Below are 16,277 nucleotides of genomic sequence, written 5' to 3'. Positions count from 1 at the left end.
ATGTTGTAGGCAATGGTGGTGAAGAAACGCCGTCTTTGACGAAACCCCATGAAAAAAAAAAAAAAAATCACATGGGGCTAGGTTTGGAGATCTGACTGGCCAACGCATAAAGGGAAAACCATCATCACCTCCACGGATAATCCAGCGTTGCGGAACGTCATTGGCGCAGTGAAGAAAGGGGGTTTGGGGGTAAAAACATTGTTGCCAATCCTAATACAGCAGTTAATACACGTGTAAGGAATGTCATGCCCAAAAACCCCATCCAGAAGGAGTGCTATAGTTTATGAAATATAAATTTTTAAAACCGGGATATTCTTGTATGCTAACCCTTTAGATAAAAGTAATGTAAGCCATTACAAATAAATTTGTTTTGTTTATTTCTTTGCATAGCAGTGACACTTAACGTGTTAGTGTCACAACTATAACGTTAAGTAACGTAGAATTGACCTGCAGAAAGTGACTAATAGCTTTTTAAAAGTTCTTTAAAATTGAATGTTTCAGAGTAGAAATAAAAGTACATAAAGTTAACTTCTAATTTTTTTGCACAGACAAACAATTTCATCAAACCTCCTGTTTGCAATTTGTTATTACCGAACAACCTAGGTTCTTTCCAATGCGTATCTGGATAAGGTTTTCTTGATAATTTGAGGTTCGTTTATTGTTGTAATTTAATTGTTTTATTTCGAACCTCTCGGGACGGATAAAAATTCGCGATATCGAGTTTTCGAGTTATCAAGGTTTTTAAAAAATAACGCTAGTAACTCTCACAATTGCACATTCATACGCTATATATATTTTTATACAGGGTGGTTATAACTAAGCTGTTTAGAACTCTCTAGCAAGTGAAGTAGTGGACGAAACATTGCCAAATTTCATGGGCGTACACAGTTGATCATGGGATTTTGATTTCTGAAATAAAAAAATAGTGCAAAAAATCGTCACCAGGGGAAATTTTGGCGTTGAAAAGGTGTATTATTGTGAATATTGAAGGATTAAATGCTAACTGCCAAAATGAATCAATTTTATTCCCAAAATATGATTTTTACTAACAAATGAGGTTCAATATGACCAACATCGAGGTACTTTCCATGTACTACATACAATGCAAAATATTTTCCACACATCCGAGTGGGGGGGGGGGGAATTAATTTTCTCTACCTGCAATGTTATTCGAGTTTTCAAAGTTGAGACATCGGCAACATGTACAAACACAACACCATTAAGAAATCCCCATGGCGGAACGTCACAAGGTGAAAGATAGGGCGACCACGGTGGCTATACTGTTGGAAATGCATGACTAATAAATCTGCTATTAAAGAAATGTTGTCGCCATACACTCAGTACCTAAAGCTCAACATGGGGTGGTGCACCATCTTATATGAACATTATTCAAGAAGAAATCCTTACTTCCGCTCTAAAATTTCTTCGCGACGACTTTTAGTATTCTTCTTCTCTTGTTACGAATTGAAATGTCTTGTTGATTTTATTGAACTTTATTTGAAGGAAAAACATTTGTAGTTAAATACTTGCTGTGTGCTGAATGTTTTAGCATTTAATTCTTTAGTATTCGCAAGTAATACGCTTCTGCAGCGACAAAATCCCTCCTGGTGGTGAATTTTTGTACTTTTTTTTTTAATTGCAGAAATCGAAATCACATGGTCTGCTATGTACGCCCATGAAATTTGGCAATGTTTCGTCCACAACTTCACTTGCTAGAGGGCTCTGAACACCTCACGTTATTTTATAACCCACCTGTATGTACTACGGGACCACTTTGAACCACGATTAAATAAGTTAGTCTTCAATATTTTACAAGATTTTGAATTTTATAAATGTCGTTAAAAAAAGCAGAATAATGAAAATTCGCTTGAAAACTAGCGAAAAATCGACACCCTCTCCTCAAAATGGACAACATGTTTGAAAGGAAATGCAAGGATTCTAAACTTTGAGGAAAACACTGAGAGAAAAAGAACTACAACACCCCCATCGCACGCACACTCCCCTATTATCTTGCCCCAATCCCCTATTCTCAAAATTTATAAGGGATGAAAAACTTCAAGCTGGAATGGGTTTTACTACAAAAATACAAGGAAAAACAACAGTTGAAGCGTGTAAAAATTTCGACATATCAAGGGTTTCGAAACATAAATTTCGGAAAACTACGGTAAGTGCAGGGAAAAAGGTTTTTTTTCCCCGAGACATCAAGGGTTTTGAGATAAGGAGGTTCGATATATCAATGTTTGAACTTTTTTCGGTTTGTTTTATTTAGCCTACAATTTTTTTCTACTGCCTGGTAATCAGTTTTATTTTTTTCCCTTGATGTTTTAAACGTGTTCCTGTTTAGATTAAATGAAGGATTTTATGATCATATCAGAGTAACAGTAGTATTTGAGCACAAACAGAGTGTCTAGCAAAATTGATTTTAAAATTTGGATTTTTTCTTAATGCTGAATTTCTAACGCTGTAAGTCATTGGTTAGAGAATAAACTCGTTAACTCACCCAACTTTTAAATGCATTTTAAGAGGTTTACTGAAATATTTGATTGATATTATGGGAACATAATTAAATTCACTTATCCTACTGTTGTTCTTGATGTTTCTGTTGGTAACTAGGATATAAGAAAGAATAACAACATAACCTAGTGCTTTACCTAGAAAAATCATTTTCAATTAGGACTCTACTAGGATCAAGGCAGGGGAGACGGAGAGAAAATGACCCACGATTCCTCCGATTCTTACTCCTTTACTCCAAAATCTGTCCGATTCTTACTCCGAAGTACTGGAAGTCGGGACGTTTAGGGAAAATGAATGACTCTTGGAAATTTTAACCTTCAACTTCTGATTCCGACTCCTATGTCCCTAATTCAGACCGACTCTGATTCTTGAACACAGAGTCTTTAGATCTGGCTAAGATAAATGTAGAGTTTTTGTTTTGCTGTTTCCAACTCGTCAGTGATGTTGATCGAAAATAAGGGGTTTTGCGGTTGTGTTTATAAAGCAATTAAACATATTTATTGGAAGTACACCCAAACTAGATATTATACGAATCACAATTATTATCATTGTCATTAGTTCGTGTTCCCTGAAAATCATGGTTTCTTAGGGGAAATCGCCGATCCACGCATTTTGAGACGTGAAGAAGAAATTGTGTTTCTTTGGAATCATGTTTTGTTCGCGTAAGGAAACCAGATCATTCTTACTTTTAGTTGGAGTGGGTGGTGGTTCTGTATAAACTGTATTTAGTAGAACTTGTTTTCTTTTTGCTCAGGTTATTCTTCTTACATCAGTTGTGTTATACTTCTGAAAGGAAGTCTTGTAATATATTTAAATTCATAATTCCTTCTTTACAGGACACGGAAAATAGTTCCTAAAATTTTTTATGCTAAAATGTTTTCCAAAATTACTTCAACAGATTATCATTAAGAAGATTAAAAAAATCATCATACTGTAAACAACGGCCTCACAACAACCCATTCGAATAAAGATAAAAGTCATCAAAACTCAGAAGTAGCGTAAAATCCTTATTATCGAACTATGGACTTCAATTAAAAATAAAATTATCCTCTGATTATGCAAAAAAAAAAAAAAATCATTAAATCACAAAAAAAAGAAAGAAAGAAAAGTAGAACCGACATTAAAAGCCGTCAAGGTAGCGCCCGTTTTTAGATAGTTTGCTAAATCATCTCCAGATAAAACTACTAAGGAATAAAAACTAGTTTTAAGACATTCATAGCTCCAGAATTCGAGAAAAGGGATAAAAAGAAAAAATAAAATATTTTTTTCTATCGTGTAAGGAAAAAAAGTACAGCAAATATGTGCAACATTTGAATTTAAGCTATTTGTTTACTTAGAACTTGTTTACTTAGAAGATGAGGCTACAAGCAGACATACTGACAAATAGATATACGCCCACAGATTGTAATAGGATAGATTACGCGTATAAAGAGACCCAGAAAAAGTGTTCCGCATTTTTGTACTAAACAGTATGATTTAAAATAAAATATTCATTAAACAAACACACAAAAAAAAAAATAAATAAATAAATAAAAATCCTTATCTAAAACGAAATACTACTTTTTTTTCCTATCACTAAAGGAATACGTTTCTATAAAATTTTCAATAGAATTCTGTTGAAAACTTTTCCAAAGAATTTTTTCTATAAAAATGTCTATAAAAACGTCAAAAGGGCAGAAAAATGAAAATGATAAAAGAGCAGATACTGCACTTCAGCTTTCCACGGCAGATTAGAACTCTATATCAGCGATTCTCAACCGGTGGTCCGACAGACCAGCACCGGTCTGCAGAAAAATTTGACCAGTTCAGATATTTTTGCTTTTTCACATTAAAAAACTTTTCTTAAGTAAATTTATAAACAAAACTGAAATGATAATAACAATGTATAAAAATAATATATATTCCTGTACGAAATTTTCTTCATTAATTCTTGTACTTCTCTCTGGCTTTTTACAAATATTTGTTTATTTGGTTATTGCTTGTGCTTACATAAAAAATAATTGCGGGTTCTTTAACACCAAGAATAGTTTTATTTGTACGTTGTAATGAAAACTACAAACGTTTTCAACAAGCGTTCCCAAGTTTTTGATGTTCGGTCGTGTGCCGAAGGTTTAAAAAAAAAGACAAAAAATAAAAAAGCTCACTGATCAGCGAAATTTTATCAAAAGCTTTCGCGGTCCAATGGTAAAAAAAGGCTGCGAAATACTGCTTTATAATGCTATAATTGAACTAAATATTCACTTTTTGATAATGGTGTCACGCACCAACTGCGTATTTTTTAGTTCATATGTTTAGTACGCAGCAATCATTTTTGGATTCAAAATAAAACTCAATTATTCTTTGCTTCAAATTATGGCAATGTTTCAAAAAAATAGAATTTTTTCTACTGCAGATCGGCATTAACATACAACCATGCCTAAAAGAGGTACTTAAAAACTTTAGACAGTTTTTAAGAGCATTTCATTGTTAAAAATAAAATTATTATATCTCTGCTGCAGAAAAACTATTAAATCATAAAAATAAATAAAAAAAAAGATAGTGTGCAATAATATGTTGGAGTAGCAGTAGCACATATTTTGGTACTCACATTTTAGTGAAACATAAGGATATCTCCTTAAACCTAGTGTTGCCTTAAATTATGATAAATTCTGGAATTTCTGAAACACTCAGTTAGGTTTTGCACATAAATGATTTTAAAATATTATTAAAAAATAATTGAACTGTCTACTAAATAAAGGCTTATTTGGAAACATTAACAAGAATAAAAACTCTTTTTTGTTTTATTTTTAAGATGCCTTACTGTTGCTCTGACGCAACAAAATTATGATAGTTCTTAGATTTCATTTGATTTGAATGATGTAAATTGAAGTATGTGTTTATATAAAATGATGAACAAATTTAGTGAATCAATTCTCTGGGCATTATTAGGAAAACAATTAATATTGTCAAAGAGGCGGACCGATTTTCGACAATATCAACTATCACAAATTGTTCCATTCAACAAGCGGAAATTGGAATTATTTTAGGAAACGGTTATTTTTAATTAATAATTGAGATGATTTATGCTACTGCTTAAAACGTTATTAGTGAACAATTCATATAAACAAAATAAAAATTAGATCAGTTCACAAGTTCATATAATTTATGGCAATTTCTTACACTGACCAATGAGCATTTATTTCAGAGATTTTTTTCATTATCCGGAGGACAAAAATTCTCTTTTCATACGACATTTCCCGTAAAGTTTTGAGTTATTACCATGCATCAATCTCATTTTGTGAATCCTATTACAGGAAGCGCATACTAAGAAAAATTTTGATCGATAGTGAACATATTTTTGAAAAACTTTCGGTTTCTCTCTTTGCTCTTAAATTTCATTAATCAGAAGACAAGTTTCCAAACATTTCTTGGAAAAGAGTTCGAGTTATTTTCACTCGAAATGACAAAAGAAGATAAATTTGTGTACTCAGTTTTAGCAATAGTTAAACAAAAGTTAAAACCAATGACTTATAAACGGCAAAATTTAATAACGTCATCTGCATTAGCATACCATGTGATTTTGTCAATAAAATTACGGTATTAAGGGTTATTCTCAGCTTATTTTAATTTAAATGCAATTTTTTTTACAAAAAAATTGCCTTAACTAATCTTATGTTAGTTAAAATTATTCCAATTTATCTTAAAGTAAGGTATACACGTTAAAAATTATTGCTCGTACTTAGGACTTTTGTTAATATTTATTTATGTATATATTTATTGACAGTTGAAAGCTTACCTCGGTCTCATGTGCCGTTTGGGAGGTCGTATGTGCTGATTTCAAAAGCATATAATAATTAATAAAGCATTTACTTTTAGATTAATGTTCCTCTGTTTCATTCAGATCAGATTATCACTTTTTAAGGAGCTGGATCCTAGCTTATCTTTACCTTATTAAGAAAATTCCTGCGTTTTATGAACACGCAGGAATTCCTTGCTTGATTTCTTATCACAACTGTCTATGAACTATATGACACAGCAGATTATATGCGCCCCTCGTTTAGAATAACAGTTGGTCCACGATACATCTGACTTGGTTTAATGCTTTTAGTGATCATCGATAAAAAAAGGGGGGAAGCATATTTTGAGGCCTAAAATCATAAACTAAATAAACAACAAAATATTACGTAAACAGGAACGTGTAGCTCTAGGTTACAAACAGCAAAAGTGAGGATTTCACCCGATGCTAAGAAAATTTTAATGGTGACTAAAAGTAGATCTAGGACAGGGGGAAGAATAGGTGAAATCAAAGGTTCGCGAAGCGATATTCGGCGTAAAGTTATGATACGAAATTACCTCTTAGTTTATATCGCCGAAATGCTGAAAGGTTAGAAAAAAAAAAAAAAACGAGCCCGCTGAATGGTTAATCAAGTAAGATTTTCGTGTGTAAAACTGTCTATACTTCCTAACTAGGTGTACTTAATATTAAGATAAATAGATTAAAATGCGGCTGTCATTACCATCCTTACTTATAATGAGTTATGTTTAACATTACTCATTAGTCAATATTGTTATTTTTATGCTTATATTAAGTGAATCTTTGTTCAAACTATGCAAAATTTTAAAGAAGTTAGCCATATTGTATTTCTTGTCAGGTGAAATTCGTTGAAATGTTAATTACTTTCCAGCGCATAAGGTTTAAACAAGTTTTTGGTTGAGGATAAAATGATACTAAGTGCATTTTTTCTAGTATTATAAAGTATTTTTTTTGGATGCGTTATTCTATAAGATAAGTCTAAATTTATTAGAAAAATTAGTGAGGGTTTTTCTTTTTTCTTTCTTTCTTTCTTTTTTTTTTTTTTTGTTTTCAATTTTTCGATTCTGTAGCATTTTTAGTATTATTTTGTTTTTAGCTCATATTCAGCTCATAGCTCAGAGTCATTAGTCGGCTAGTAAATTATTTTTATTTTAGCTCATTAATTTAATAAAGAATTTTACAATTAATTGATTCAGGAATCAAAATTAAAGAAAACCAAGAAAACAAATTGTATAAAGACACTTTTTATCCAATTTAAAAATTTAACTTTCAATACCTCTAAAATAAGTTTTGCACTTTGAACTTTTGCAGTTAAGCACAAATCTTGTCTTTCTTAAAAATGAAAAACTACACTGCTTGTGAAACGTTTAGAAATTTAAAAGTTTGGAAAGCAAAATAAAAAACTTTTCTGGAAAATGGCCCATATATTTTTTTGGTTTTTTTTTTAAATTTCAGCGGCACAGAGTTCGGTTGCTAAGTTGGCTGAATACTTAAATAACTAATAAACTGATATATAAAATGCATCAAAAATGCATACATGCATTGCTTCACCACAACATTTTGTTTTGGAGTACAAGTTTAAATTTTTGAGAAAAGCAGGGCGGCAACATATCTAGAGAAACGTAACTTTGGTACAATTTTCCGTACAGTGTTTATACTGTGCAGCAATTTTTATAACAAAGAAACCAGTGTTCAGTCGTTGAAAAAATGTAAACAAAAGAAGTACAGTAAAAATAAGTTTGTTTTCTTCATACAGTAAATAAAAGTCGCAAGTAAAAATTTCGAAGCCACTGGAAGTCATTTTTGGAAAACACAATGTAAAAACTGAAAAAGAAATGTGAAATATATCTTACATCACTTGTTTATTATTATATCATCAGCTAAAAAAATAATTAATAATAATTTTTAAATTAAGATGAATACTATTTTTAAACATAATATTTGTCTTCGTCTAAAAGCTAGCAGTTACCATTATACAACCATGTTGTTTCAAATGTAATGCATGTGGCTTTTGTGTAGTTTAATTAGGAAGTATCGACAAATCTAGTTTAAGTTAAATTTATATTTCCATCTCACGTGAATGACGTTCCATCAATATGAATGTGTGCATCATTTTTTTCGCCGACTTTAAGTTGCCTTGTTGTTGCTTCAAAATATATATTTTTTTCTTTGAATTTTGAACACAATGTACGAGTTACATTGGAATTGCAATCAATTATACAGTGTGTCGGAAAAATCCTTGGCACGTTTTAAAATTTCAAAAAAAAAAAAAAAAAACAACAACAAATTTCCGTGTGAATATATGCGGTTTCCGCCATAATACTTCACAGGTTTCATAATTTTTATGACATCGTAAAGAAAAGAAGGAAAAAAAGTGTAAATAAATGCAATTTGCATTGACGGCTGTATTGCCACGGCAAGAATGTTTTTTTTTTTTTTTTTTGTTACAGTAACGGTACAGCCGTCAATGTAAATTGCTAATGATTTTTTTTTCTTTACAATGTCATAAAAAATCAAAGATCAGTGAAATATTACTGTGAAAACCGCATATTTATACAACACTTCGTTGTTTTTTCTATGAAATCGTAAAATATGTCAAAGACTTTGCGGACACCCTGTATATTTTCTCCATTCTTACTTGATGTAGATTTTTTTATTTATGGCTTTATTTTAATTTTTAAAAACGTGGATAGGCAAGGCATTGATTTTTTGAATGAAATAATTCAGAACTTATAGTAGAATAGCAATTGCATTTTACGTAAGACTGTTGTTTTGTTTATTTTACGGAAAGCTTTAAATACATTTTTAATTTTCATTGATACGAATATTCATGAAAACTGTTTGAAACATTTCCTTTAAGGTATGAGGTTCATTTTTTATCATTTTTAATTGGAAGAAATCTGACACATATAATACCGCGTTAGAAAAATTACTTAATCTTACTGAGTATTCCTTAGTAATTTTCTACAATATTGATTTGCATAGGCATGATAATTTTTTTAGAATTACCTACTGTCAAGAAATTAATCAAATTAATTCCACATTGGAAAGTTACGAGAAGACAATAGACGGTAAAATAAATATGTACATACGAGTTACCTTTGGGTCGCTCAGTCAGTTTTTTTAACGAACATTTTTTTAAAAATCGTATGACTTCGTCCTGTGAAATTCTTGTAGTAACCTCTTAGTTATTGAAGTTCTCTTATTATAGTACGCTTTGGAATTCATCGTACATTTCCATAAACTTCGCATCCTTGCTGTTTACGTTAGCTTTTAAAGATGCATATTTTTGCTTTATAACGTCATATATGACATCTACTACCCCTCAGAGCTAATTTGCGAGGCTGGATATTTGCTTTGCTTATACAAGTATGCGTCCATCTTGATATTAGGTTGCATGTTAATAAAACTTTGATGGCATGTGTTTAAGTTTGCAATTAAGTAACTAGATTAGTTTAACCGTATGAGGGGACGCTAGGTACGGTACCGTAGTATCAGATAAAGTGCCAGAGCTTTACAGTGTTAACGACATTGGCTATGTTATTGACAAATAAGTTTAATCCTTAAATACAAAAATGGTTATTTTTTTTAAAAAAAGTATTTACTTCTGCATTGCCATACACAAGCTTTGTACTAAATGAAACTCTTATTAGTTTTACAAGCCCAGAGTACGGCGAAACCTTTTACTGTCGACAGTTTACTACCTGTAAATTAACTAACCGTCATACAACCACTTGCAGCCGTGAAGCTCTAAGTTATTTCCTAATGTTTTACGAAAATGGCGGCAGAATAAAGCGAGAACCTACAAATTAATCAAGAAAATCTTTGAGAGCATTTTGAGAAAGGACACAGATTACTCTATATTTCTTTCAAAAAAATTTAAGTGCATGAAATTATTACAACTTTTTCCATGATAAATGTGCACTTAAAAACATTGTATTTATGAAAAAATAGCAAAAAAAAAAAAAAAACCATATTGTAATATATAATTATAGATAACGTTCATATAATGTTATAATATAATGTTTATATCAAACAGCATTGCAATGTTTAAGTAATATAGGGAAAATCATGGGAAACGCCATATCCGGTATAGAGGCTGCCCCTTTTGTCTTTCTTCTAATTTTATGCCTAAACTTATGGCAATCAAAAGTCAACCAAAAGCAACAAAACTAGCAAGACTAACTAGTTAGCTAGCTGGGTAAACTATTGTAACACTTGAATTCAAATTTGAAAATAGTATTTTCAAGGTCAAAGTTTACCCATAAATGCAATTGAAATTACTAAAATTTTATTGCTTTTTAGAGGAAATAATGTAGTATATTGAGTAGCATTACTTAACTTTCGGTAATTAATTGACATTTCCCGGGTGTTGTTAAATGTATCTATTTTTAGCCAACTTGGAAATTCACAATACTACAGATTTGGAAAAAAAAAAGTCTAGTATTTCGCTTAAAACTTAGCTTTACGTATAATCATACTCCCACTAGAGTAAACAGAATATACCTTCCAGAGGATGTTCAAAATTCGGTGCATGAAACTACTGTATTGAGATCGGCAATAATGTAAAAAACAGTGTCTTTGGAATAGGTTTTAGACCCCAAATCTGCGCCACTGCCTCTACGGTGTGTGACTTCTTGAACAGTCTCTGTATGAAATCTAGAGGGAAATTTATTATTGCATTTTGGTCTTTTGTTTAATTTTATTCAAGAAACAGAAGCAGCTGGGTGATTCTCCAAAAGCCTGACCTTTTCGAATCACATTTAAAACGACCATCACATGACTTTCTTTTACTCCAATTTAATGTCGTTTCCCCGTTACTGGCAATTTTAATGTGATTCAATAGTTTACTCTCTAAATATCACCAACAGTGGCTAAATTGAAATCAGATTTAAAAATAAAAAAAAAAGTCGCCAAGTTGGCGAAAAAATTTGGCGACCAAAAGACTGGTGATATATCGCCAAGTGTCCGGCAAATTATATCACCACTTGAGTTTACATCGAAATTAACAACGATTTCCCCCCAAAAAGGGGCAAAAGACCCCCTTGGGAACATCCGAATGCAACCAAAAGAGAAGGTGCACAACTAGACCGCACTAGGAGTCTACGTACCAAATTTCAACTTTCTAGGACATACCGTTTTTGAGTTATGCGAGATACATACGCACATACATACGTACATACGGACGTCACGAGAAAATTCGCTGTAATTAACTCGGGAATCATCATTATGGATATTTCGCGTGTCTATACGTTTTTAGGCACTTATCCACGTGTGATCGAGTCGAAAAAAAAAACTCAACATTCATTCGGCGGTGAGAAAAATGGAAATTAAGATCGATTTTTGAGTGAAAATTTTTTCGCGAATACAATACTTCCTTTTTACTTCCTTTTACAAAAAAGGAAGTATTGTATTCGCGAAAAAATTTTCACTCAAAAATCGCCCTTAATTTCCATTTTGCTCACCCCCAAATGAATGTTGAGTTTTTTTTTCGATTCGACCACATGCGGAAAAGGGCCTAAGAATGTATAGACACGCGAAATATCCATTTTGACCATCACCGAGGTAATTACAACGACTTTTCTCGTGACGTCTGTATGTATGTGCGTATGTGTGTATGTGCGTATGTGCGTATGTGCGTATGTGCGTATGTGCGTATGTATCTCGCATAACTCAAAAATGGTATGTCCTAGAAAGTTGAAATTTGGTACATAGACTCGTAGTGGGGTCTAGTTGTGCACCTCCCCTTTTGGTTGCTTTCGGATGTTCCTAAGGGGGTCTTTTGCACCTTTTTGGGGGGAAATCATTGTTAATTTCGATGTAAACTCAAGTGGCGTTATAATTTGTCGGACACTTGGCGATATATCGCCAGTCTTTTGGTCGCCAAGTTTTGTCGCCAACTTGGCGACAAATTTGGCGGAGTTTTTTTTTTTTTTTTTGGTTTCAATTTGGCCATTGTTGGTGATATTTAGAGAATAAATATTGAATCACATTAAAATAGCGAATAATGGGGAAATGACATTAAATTGGAGTAAAAGGAAGTCATGTGATGCACACATCAGCTCGTTTGTAAAAGGAAGTAAAAAAATTAAAATACTGAAAAATTCTGAAAAAAATTATACTTACTCTTTGTTAGGAACGTATTAAGAGAAAAATAGAGAGAACTCGCTTTAACTATGTTACACCCTCAAAAATTAAATTAATTAAGTTTTCATACAGCAAGAGACTGACAAGCAGCACCAGGAGAGTTACAAACTGAATTTCTTCATGGGTTATCTAAAATGTAACTATAGAATAAAGAAATAACTGAAACCTAAATCAAAAAGTATGGTTATTAAATGACAAAACAAAATTTATGTGAAACCTCCCTTAACGGACACCCCCAGTTTCTTTGAGTACAAGTCCCACATAGTGTTTTTTCATATTATTAACTCTGAACAGCTTACACTCCGAATAACGGACATTCATTTTAACCAAAAAAAAAAATAGATTGGTACATTAAAACTTTCTTTAAGTTAGCCATACACAGTATGATAAAATTTGCAAAAAGAAAAGTTACCTTCTCATTACCTGCGAATTGTTTTATGGTTAAGGAAATACAAACATAAAACAAAAACGGATCAGCAATATTTAATAACTTATATTTTACTTTTAATTTAAAGCAACTGCAAAATTTATAGCAACTTCACTATCTTATTCGAGCAACATTTAGATAAACAAATGTCTAACGAATAAATCTCTTTTGGAACGATTCATTGGAACGAACAACAAAAAAATATTAAATAAATATAATTGTTCCACCGATACATTTTTTATTTATCGTTTGCCAAATTTAACTTTCTTTTTTTCGATCAATCTTATTTTCCAACTAATGTATTGGAAATAAATCCTTCCATTTTACGGGATGCATTGCCAGTGCTTGAGAAATAATTCTAGGAGAGTGATTTTTTTAGGACAGGAGTATGACATTTTCCATACAATTTACCTGTTAAGTAGGTCCAGGATTATATTTAAGGTAAATCATGTTATTTTTCTATTCTAACCTTTTCATTCAATCACACACTATTAACAGAGTTAAAATTTTTCGTTGATTTAAAACAGAAATATTGTCCAGGAGAATAACAGCGAAAATGTTACATACCCTATTCTTGAACTTCAAAATGTTAATGAGAACAGCAGACAAATCATATTAAAAAATGCTCAATGATTCCAACAAAATAGTGGTAATAAACAGTTTTATAGTACAGCATATTAAAAATTTCTTTTTTTTTTTTGTCTATAATAATTGAACTCATTCCTTGGAAAGGAGAATGACATGAAAACCTGGGGACAAATTTGAAAACGATGTACCTGGATGATTAAAATAACTTAATTTATTTTTAGAAGGCTATTTTACACCATTAAGTATGCTTAATTTTGTACTACAAATTTAATTTGTGGAATGTTGATATAATTTTTTTAAATAATTTAAGTCCATTTGAAAAACGGATGGGGACACACCAAAAGTGTGACTTTCTGGTTATTTAAAAAATTTTGTAGAAAAAAACTAAATGAGTTATTGTTTAAATAAGAGTAGAATAACATCAGATAAGTTATTTCTAACTATTGAAAAAAAATACTTTCTGAGTCAAGCAATTTTTGTGTTAGGCTACTGGAACATAATATTGTTAGGATTTTGGAGAATCACCTAGCCGCCCTAAATTTATCAGTATTAGGAATTTCTAGGAGCTTCGTTGGCCTCTTTTTTAATGCCAAAAATTTTACATACGATTTATGTCTGCATTTGAATTTTATTTATCCCATTTTCTCTCCTCTTGTACAATAGTGCAATATTATAAGTGAGTACATTCTTCTGTTGATCAATTTTCCTCTTTCTTTAGATTGAAACAAACTTCCACTGTTTCTGTTTAAACATTCTATACAAAAAATATATATATTAACGTATCACAAACACTATTGAATATTTTGAGCTCAAATTTTGTATATCCTTGTAAAATCCTTTCTAGATTGTTTTTCTACTAAAACATGATGTCGTTCAAGGTCATATTTTTTTCGAATATTAATTTCAAAATTTCAAAAAAATTAAAATTGTATCTTTGATATAGTAAATGACGTTTATATTGTTGGGCAAGTTCATATTTTGATATAAAAAAGCAATATTTGCCGTATCCAAAATGGTTTAAGAAAAATACGCAAAAAACTCACAAATCTTTTTAACATTGCCAGATGGTTTTTCTCAATTTAATTGCGAAACAACGGCTATAGCAAATCAAATAAAATTTGGTGTACGAAGGTAAATATTGATGCTGATCACAAATATGTGATAAAAAAGTGGGTTTTTCATAAACATTTTTTGAAGTTGATGCAGATTTTATTATAAAGGCTAATGTTTAACAAAAATTAGGTAACGTAGTTACGTGAGGTGCATTATTTCTAAAAAATAACTCCTTATACGTGTCTCTAGGTGTTAATAGTCTTCGAATACGCACGATTGTTTCGTTTCCTTTTCTACGGCTCTACCATATTGGTGAACGTTTAAAAATGAGAGAGTTCAAGACATATTTACTTATATCCCGAACTGGAATTTTTGTTAAGTTCACTTATCGCAGTATCAGCAAATAGCATTACTTATAGCTTATGACGTTAAAAATTAATATTTGTGTTTTTCTATAAATTTCATTACAGTTCTACATTCAGTCCAAGAAGCCACGAATTCATTCAGAAAGCATTTCTTAGTTTTAAGAATATGTAAACTACTGAAACTAAAGAGCATTAATTACTAGATATTTACGTTTTCGTTTAGTAGCCACTATTGACCGAGGGTCCTGTTTTATTTAAAGAAAATTTAATTTTTCAAGTTTATTTTATTAATCTAACTCTTAACATATTTTGATAGGGGAATGGTTTGTGAAGCTATTACTAATTATAGGTTTCCCGTACAATGAATTCACTCCAAGTAGTACAACCAAACCTGTTTTTGCGCGGTCTTTTTTTGTGCGGATTTTTTTTTTTTTTTTTTTTTTTTTGTGCGGTATATGAAAATTTCAATCAGATTGAGATTGGGACTCAATTGACGAATTTAATTTTTAAAACGTACAAAGTTAACTTTAAAACGAACGATTATTTTATGCGATTTTTTTTTATGCAGTACGTATCCACCACACAAAAACAGGTTTGGGTGTATTAACAAGCAGAAAAAAAGTGTTAAATACTATGGATTTTAACTTACATTACAAAAACAACACAATGTTTTGATATTTTGTTAAATTACGAAGTTATAAAGAAAATCATTTCTGAAAACACTTTATAAACTGATAATACTCAATGCGCTTTAAAACAGATGAAAGGTAAGTAAGTAGGTGTGTGCAAATACGCTTAGTTGTTCATTAATGGTATAAGTAACAATATTCACGTTGAATTATTCAATAAATCACATTAAACAATATTGACCATTTTGCTACTTCGCAAACATTTAATCATTCTTTATTAAAATGCACACTGGCATTTAAAAACAAACGCTAAACAAATGATAATGATATTTCAAGCAATTAATTTACTTTACGAAACAATTGTATATTTTACAAAATTAATGTTAGATTGCATTTTAGGTTTAGATTGAATAGAACTACCACAAAACTCCAGATTAAATAAGAATGTAGTTTAAGTTTACATTATATTTAGCATTACTTTTCTATACTATTTTCTGCAGAGGTTTCATTTCCAGATAACTTAAACATGTAAACAACCATTAAAAAATACAAAGAGCTCTTTCATCAATTAGAAAATGCAAAAATTAGTCGCTCTTCGTAAATGATATTCTTAATTTGACGTTGAGAAATATGTATCTTTGATCACTGAGCAAACACTACCACGTTAATAGTCTACGATTCAGTCGTATAGATGTTACTTCTCTTTTTTTTTTTCTTTTTACACTAAAGCTGAGAACATCACTAATTTTCTGTTTTGAACG

The 16,277-nt window shown here is 31.0% G+C and overlaps 1 protein-coding gene across 1 annotated transcript in view; it reads left to right on the top strand.

The window, feature by feature from the left end:
• LOC129231182 (metabotropic glutamate receptor 6-like) overlaps positions 1–16,277 on the top strand; it is a 106,600-nt gene that overhangs the window by 60,781 nt on the left and 29,542 nt on the right. The window lies entirely within an intron of this gene.

The sequence above is a fragment of the Uloborus diversus genome, chromosome 10 (assembly GCF_026930045.1).
Source record: "Uloborus diversus isolate 005 chromosome 10, Udiv.v.3.1, whole genome shotgun sequence".
NCBI lineage: Eukaryota > Metazoa > Arthropoda > Arachnida > Araneae > Uloboridae > Uloborus > Uloborus diversus.
This window is presented reverse-complemented; position numbering and strand designations above follow the sequence as displayed.